This window comes from Equus przewalskii, chromosome 3, assembly GCF_037783145.1.
Source record: "Equus przewalskii isolate Varuska chromosome 3, EquPr2, whole genome shotgun sequence".
NCBI classification, from domain to species: Eukaryota; Metazoa; Chordata; class Mammalia; order Perissodactyla; family Equidae; genus Equus; species Equus przewalskii.
This window is the reverse complement of record NC_091833.1, coordinates 4869031-4876523: the sequence shown is the minus strand read 5'-3', so window position 1 is coordinate 4876523 and position 7493 is coordinate 4869031.

The window sequence follows — 7493 nt, the reverse complement described above, 5'->3', positions numbered from 1 at the left end:
GTATCTGCTCATTCTGCTTTTCTCCTCCTTTCCTTGTTACTTTGTGGGTATATTGATTAGTTTTCAATTTCTATTTTCTTTTCCTTCTGTTTGTTCACTCTTTGTCCTTATTTTCTTAACTGCAGCAGAAGCTCAGCCCACTCCACTGTGAGGGGTGAAGTTTCTTGATGAAACAATTGGTGAAAAGGACCCAGCTTCTCACACACTGTCAGTAACTATCCTTGAAGTTTAAAGACGAAGCATGAACCTTGTGAGCTTGGAGGAGCCAGCTCGCTTTGCTGTTTAAGCTAATTGGTTTGAACAATATATTCAAGGTGCTGAGGGAGGAGGAAGCTTGACCCATTTCATGTTATGTACTCAGCCCGAGTTCCAACTGATTTCTCAGGCTCCAGCTAAGTCAAGGAACTTTTAGAGCTCCAGGATTCACAAAGTACATGAGCAGTCTGAGAACATTCATCACGTTATCTTATCTGATAGTGCCATTTCCACCTTTTGTTCACCAGAATAGAAAAGTCGGTGCATCTGGGTGATGTGCCCTTGGCATTGCCGTCTAAGGCATCTTGGAGAAGTTCACTTGGCCAGGTTGATATGTGCTGTGGGATGTGAGAAGTCAATTTTATCTTTCAGCTTCTAAAATGTCTATCAATTGGAAGAGTAACTGCTGTCTGAAATCTCAATGTCTATTTAGATAACATGTCAACCTCTAAAATTTATATTAGAGTGGCTAATAATACTGCATACCAATTAAGTGCTATGTTTAGGGGTAAGGAGGAAAATGTAAGAAGTTGGAATGCTTCATCATTTTAGCACATTGTCTCCAAGGCTCTTTATTACTATCCATTTTAATCTTTTCCATTATCATGAGATTGAAGGTTATGGAATTCTAATGCATTTGTAACACTTAATGCCCCCAAATGGTACATAGGACTCGGTAAGCTTAAATTTGTTTTGATTCTCCAGCACTCCTTCACCCTCCAAACTTTTCTACCTGTGTCACATGAGACTCATGATCATCAACAAAATCTCCTGCATCCTGTTCTTTGAACATTCTCTTCAGTGTTGTGCTGTGAGACCTGGCTACCCTTTGAGGACATTGCTTCCCATAATCTTAGATCAGAGCCTAGAGATGGACCATTTCCTTCTTTTCCTCATGGCTCCTTGTAGATCATTTCCCATCTCCTTTTCCCTAAACACCAGTTCCTTTGCGATGAATGCTATCAGACTATTTACTACTACCCCTTTTTGACACAGTCATCTATTAATGTCTGAGCCACTCCACCTCCCATTCATTGCCAATTTAGACAGCTCAATAGATCTCTCGTGTAGTCACATCTTTATCATTTTTGGTGATTCCAACATCTACAAGGATGATCCATCCCACCTGTTGGCATCTCGCGTTCTTGCGCCCCTCCCTCCAAAGGTCTTTTTTCTCTGCACTCCCTGTGTCAGTCGTCCATTTCCATGACACCACCCCAGATCTCTAAGCTCATTCCCATTCTGGGACTTGGGCATTGATTGGGACATTTTCTCCAGATCTCTTAGCTTGCCCCCTCAGTTATTCCAGTCTCTGTTAAAATGAAACTTCCTTGCTGAGGCCTTTTGGATTACCCTATGTAAAAATGACCATCCCACCCTAACCCGCACCCCTTCCTAGCTTCTTCTCTTACTCTATTTTTCTTCATACCTCTTATTACCAACTTGACAGCATGAAAGTATTTCCTGTCTCTCTCTGGAACACATGCCCACAGGGATAGCATTTTGTTTGCTTGTTCCTTGCACCTAAACTCTGTCAACTCACATTAGACCCTCAATAGGTATTTTAGAATTAAATAATGAACATATTCTATGTGTTTATAGCTAAGTAGCAATTTACTATGAACCCTTTCAGGCCATTTAGTGAATTATCACACTTTCTCAATACTCATATGGTAACTCTGATATATTAAGAGCATTCTTGGGAATAATTTCCATCAGAACTTTTATATTTTCCCACTAGAAATTTTTCTGATGTGTTCTAATTAATCGGATCGCATTCAGAGCCTATCCTGAACTGCCGCGTTGATTCCTCGTGGGAGCAATTCTGAAACAGGCAGGGCAGCTCTTAATAATATTTCTAGCATAGGTTTTGATAATTCTTTTTGGACTGGATGAGAAAAATTGCACAGATGGCAAGGGTGAGAGAACTTGGGTCATTCTTGTGAATGAGAAGATTTATTGCTTGCTTAATTCTCGAGGAAATACCTTTAACTTCTTCTTAAACCACGGGTCAACAGTTTTTCCTGTGTTTATGTAGTAGCTTTATTCATGGGCCTGATATTTGGCTCCTTCCAGGGAGTTCTGAGATCCTCAATCAGAAAAATGCTCTGTTTTGTGTTCAAAGATGATCTGTTGACCTGCCTGCCATGAGGCCTCCTGCTGGGCTGTTTCTCCAGAGGTGGGGACTTTTAATTTTTCTAAAGCATTTTCTAATTCTTTTCTGATTTTACTTCTAATCAGTGGCCTCAATTTGTAAGATGTCTAGCAGGATCCAAAGGCACAGACCAATGCTGAAGAAAAGACTTTCCCCTCTGCAAACCTAACTAAAATTTATAGATGTTGATGGTGTTTGCTGCTTTTTCTAAGCAATTCTGTACCACGCTATCTCCCAAGATTAAGAAGCATGGAAGAAGGCCTTCCCTAAGGTAACCTCGTCTGAAAATTTAATTTTGTATCTGGAGACTAACAATTCTGATTCTAATCACCAATGTATGAAGGTTTTCCTCACACCACCAAGAAAGTCTCTGACACTAGCTGGATGTCCTACAGTTCAACTCAATTCTGACACTACCTATCTGGAGAGAGCATCAGATCCCACAGGTTAAGGGCTCAGTCCTACAAGACTGCCCCCATTCTCCACTTCAGATGGCAGTGGCAGTGGCATGCCCAGGTTGTCCTCTGTGCTTCTGCTGGACTGATTATAGATGGGAAGTTCCAATGATCCTCTCCCTGGATTTGACTAATTCACTAGAGGGGCTCACAGAACTCAGAGAAACATTTTACTTACTGGATTACTGGTTTATTATAAAAGAATATAACTCAGGAACAACCAGATGGAAGAGATGCATCAGGAAGGTATGGGGAAACTGCTTGAAACTTCCAACTTCTAAGCCTTCTCCAAGAGCCACACTCTCCCCACATCTCCCCATGTTCACCAGCCTGGAAGCTCTCCAAACCCTGTCCTTTTGGGTTTTTTGGAGGCTTCGTTACACAGGCATCGTTGATTTGTTGATTAAATCATTGCCCATTGGGCATGGAGCTCGATCTTCAGCCCCGCTCCCCTCTCCAGACATGGGTGGAAAGGGAGGGCTTGGACTGAAAGTTCCAACCCTCCAATCACAGGCTTGGCTCCACTGACAACCGGCTTCCATCCTCAGGTGACCTAGGGACTCCAAAAGTCACTCATTAACAGAACAAAAGACACCTTTAGAGCTCTCATCCCTTAGGAAAGTCCAAGGGTTTTAGGAGTTCTGTGCCAGGAATAGGTCAAAGGCCGAATATATATCTCTTGTTATAAATCACAGTATCACATGGAGAAAACCACAGGGCCTCTGAACTTGAGTACTAAGGTCCATCTCTGTACTTTGTCACAGTCCGTATTCAATAAATACTAAATAATTGATTCAATAATAATGGGGAAAAAATTGGAGGTTAGAAAAGGATATATTCTTTTCACTGGGAGATAATATTCTTATATTTTGGGGGAAATCTTTGTTGGTAAAAGTTTTAAAAATCAGACTGGGAACTTCTCTGCCTTAAACATTAATCACAGGCCTGGAGAGGAAGATAAGATATTAATAGCACAAACTCTCATATGCGTGTGATGGGGAAAATGCATACATATTAACACTCTTTTTTCCTTCATCCTTCTTCCCATTATTATGCTGGGAAGAAGAGAGAATGACTTATTGAAGCAGAGAAAAGTGACCAGAGATGATAAAAAGCCAAGCTGGATATGTTTTTGGTGGAAAGTGGTTCGTATGAGAAGTACAGAACGTGAGAAATACAAGAAAAGAAAATTAAAAGATAAAGGAATTGCTGTGTATCTGTGTGGTTCATTTTGTACTTTCCTGAGAGCATGTACTAATGATATAAATTGTTTTTGGTCATTTTTACCAGTACCATTGTTTTATTGAATGCCCATCTGTGTCTCGGGGGCCCCAGATCTATGCGGTTTGCATAAGGTGACCCATCCCTGAAGCTGTAATGGAGGGAGGGTCGTTCACTCTGTCTCTGGATGTTCAAGGGATTAGAGAGACCTGACCTCTTATCTAGGGGATCAGAGAAGGCTTCTTGGAAGGGACGGTGTTTTACTCAGGCCTTGAAGAATGGATGGGATGTGGATCAGCAGAGACAAGGGGCAGAGCTTCCAGACGGAGCCAACGATTAAACTGACCAATACAGCAAGATCAGGGAGCAGCGAGGAGCTCAGTGTGGCTGGAGGCCTTTGCCTAGAATATGTCCTTTACAGCTGACTATCCACAACTCCTCCTCCCACCCCCCTACACCTTTATGTGGCCAAATCTCACTCATCCTTTAGGTCTCAGTAGACCTCATTCCTTCCAATAAGCTTCCCCTGATTGCTCTCCACATACTGTTATGTGAGGAGCTCCTGGATGAGAATTCAATGATACCCAGGGCCTCTGTTATCAGAGCACTCATCATACAGTAATGTCAGTGCCCATTGAATCTCCTGTCTCCAGGAGGACAGAGGCCTCTTGCTCATCATCATTTTTCCCAGTGTCTATCACAGTACCAGGAACAGAGTAAGTTCTTAATATTTTTTTTTTCAGAAATACTTAAATGAGAGAGAGAGTTGTGATGATACTTTCTGAAAAATTCTGCAAGACATGGCACAGAAGGCACTGGTCTTCTTGGACCCTTTACCCACCAGATGAACTGATTATTCAGTCATAAGCTACCATTGCTGGGGGTGGAAATATTTAAGTCCTCCCCTCATTGTAACAGGAATAATATGGGGATTAATGGGAAATATTAATTTTAGAGTTGAGGAAACAGATAATGAGAAGAAAGGTATGCAAAAAAAGGTGCACAATTAGTGACAGCTGGACTACTGTTTGTTGATTGCCACATTGGTGCATTTTTCCCTGTGTCATGTGGTTACCTTGCAAATAAAAAATGAAGCATTATTTTTATTTAAGAATCAGAAACTTGCCAATCCAAGATGCAAAACTACTGAAAAAAGAAATTCATGGCTAAAATGTCATGCCCTGAAGCAAAGCTAAGGCTCACAGAAACGACAGAATTTATTTGCCTGGATATATTAAATATAGAATCCAGTCAGCAAATTCCCCCCACCTCGCTTCTTGCTCCAAAGTCTATTGTCGCAGTTGTCAATCACAGCCACTCCATCTCTCACGCGCTCACATTTATATTGAATGCATCTGTATAACTTTAAGGTACAAGAAGCCATAACAGTAGGGGATTTGGAGTAAAAATTTTCTCCCAATGAACATATAAACTCAATAAACTATCGACTTAAAACAGCAGACGGAGGATTGATTAATGTATTATTTATATTTGTAAATATATTAATCATCTCTACAAAAAGGTGTTTTTTCAATTTTCTTGGGCGTTATTGGAGCAAAGATACAGTAAAAACTTACGACTTCACTGTAGGTCTCCCATGCTTACTCATCGGACTCTGCTTTACCACGACAGGTTCTTGGGGCGCAGCAGTGAACCGCAGAGCTGGCCCCTCACTTCGCAATGTCACTGTGTGAAGGGCAAGATGGATGGTGACCACATGATCACAGGTGTAACCATTTAATCCCATGGGTGCTGAGTGCTGGAAGGAAGCACGCGGGTATCCTGAGAATGCTCCCCACGGGGTGTGGGTCTCTGTCTCTCTATATATATCAAAGAACATGATATGTCTTTTCTAATTAGTCTTTTCATGTTCTTTGGATAAATACCAGAAGTGGAATAGCTGAATCATGTAATATTTCTATTTTTATTTTTTTGAGATATCTCCATCCTGTTTTCCATAGGTGCTGCACCAATTTGCATTCCCACCAACAGTGTACGAGGGTTCCTTTTTCTCCACGTCCTCTCCAACGCTTGTTATTTCTCTTTTTAACAGTACCAGTTCTGACTGGTGTGAGGTGATATCTCATTGTGGTTTTGATTTGCATTTCCCTGATAATTAGTGATGTTGAACATGGATGGACCTTGAGGGTGTTATGCTAAGCGAAATAAGTCAGACGGAGAAAGACAATTATTATATGGTTTCATCGTATGTGGAAATAAACCAGCAAACAAACACATAGATATGGAGAACAGATTGGCGGTTACCAGAGGCGGAGGGAGTACGTACGGGAAGCTGAAAAGGGTAAAAGGGCACACACATATGGAGATGGATGGCAACTAGACTTCCGGTAGTGAACATGATGTAGTTTATAGAAGTCAAAATGTAATGATGTACACCTGAAATTTACAAAATGTTACAAACCAATGTGACCTCAATAAAATAAATTTAAAAACCTTTAAATCACAAAACATCCTGGTGATGACAAATAATTTAAGATATGCTGAATATGTTTCTCTTTGTCCAAATACAATGCTCTGTTGTTAGCTCCTGTCTCCTTTTGCTTCTTGTCCCACTCCATTGAGAAAAAATTAAGGAAAGAAAATGTGCCACACAAAAGTCAGATTACAGTAGAGTCTAAGGTAATGAGCTCATACTCTGGTTCAGTTCCCATAGTTTCTGTGCATATGCCTTTTCTGAAACATCTAGGGTATGTGGAGATATAAAATGTGTCCATTTACCACGACACGTTTAGCTCTAAGCCTTGTTACTGTAGCCAATATATTCACGGACGAACTGCCTTTTGTAAAGTGTGTTTTCTTTGTTTCTGGTGAAAAGTGGTTTCAGGCCCAGCATGAGGAGTGGGGTGAGATACAGTGCGGTTTATCACAGGCACACTCTCTCTGGGGCATTCAGGACACAGTCCGTCTGCTCACTGAGATCCTTCCAGTGCAGTGTTCATGCTGGTGGGGAGCACCTGGCGGATCCACCCCAGGGTCAATGTCAGCCTCTGCTTTGCAGCCAAGCTTCTCATTTGTCTGGTTTGTCGTAGGGAGAGGGTGGCAAGAAGTGAGCTCCGTACCAGGTCCTTGGTGAGAACGGCACCATTAGTGACAAAAATTTGTGCTGAGCAAAAATAGTTGTATAAAATGAATGCTACCCATGGCCAGCCCTGTGGCCTAGTGGTTAGGTTCGCACGGTCCCCTTTGTGGCCCAGGGTTTCGCAGGTTCGGATCCTGGGCTCAGACATGGCACTGCTTGTCAGGTCATGCTGAGGCGGCATCCCGCACAGCACAACTAGAATATACAACTATGTACTGGGGGGCTATGGGGGGAAGAATTTAAAAAAAAAAAAAGGGAAGAAAAAAACAGATGGGCAACAGATGTTAGCGCAGGTGCCAATCTTTAA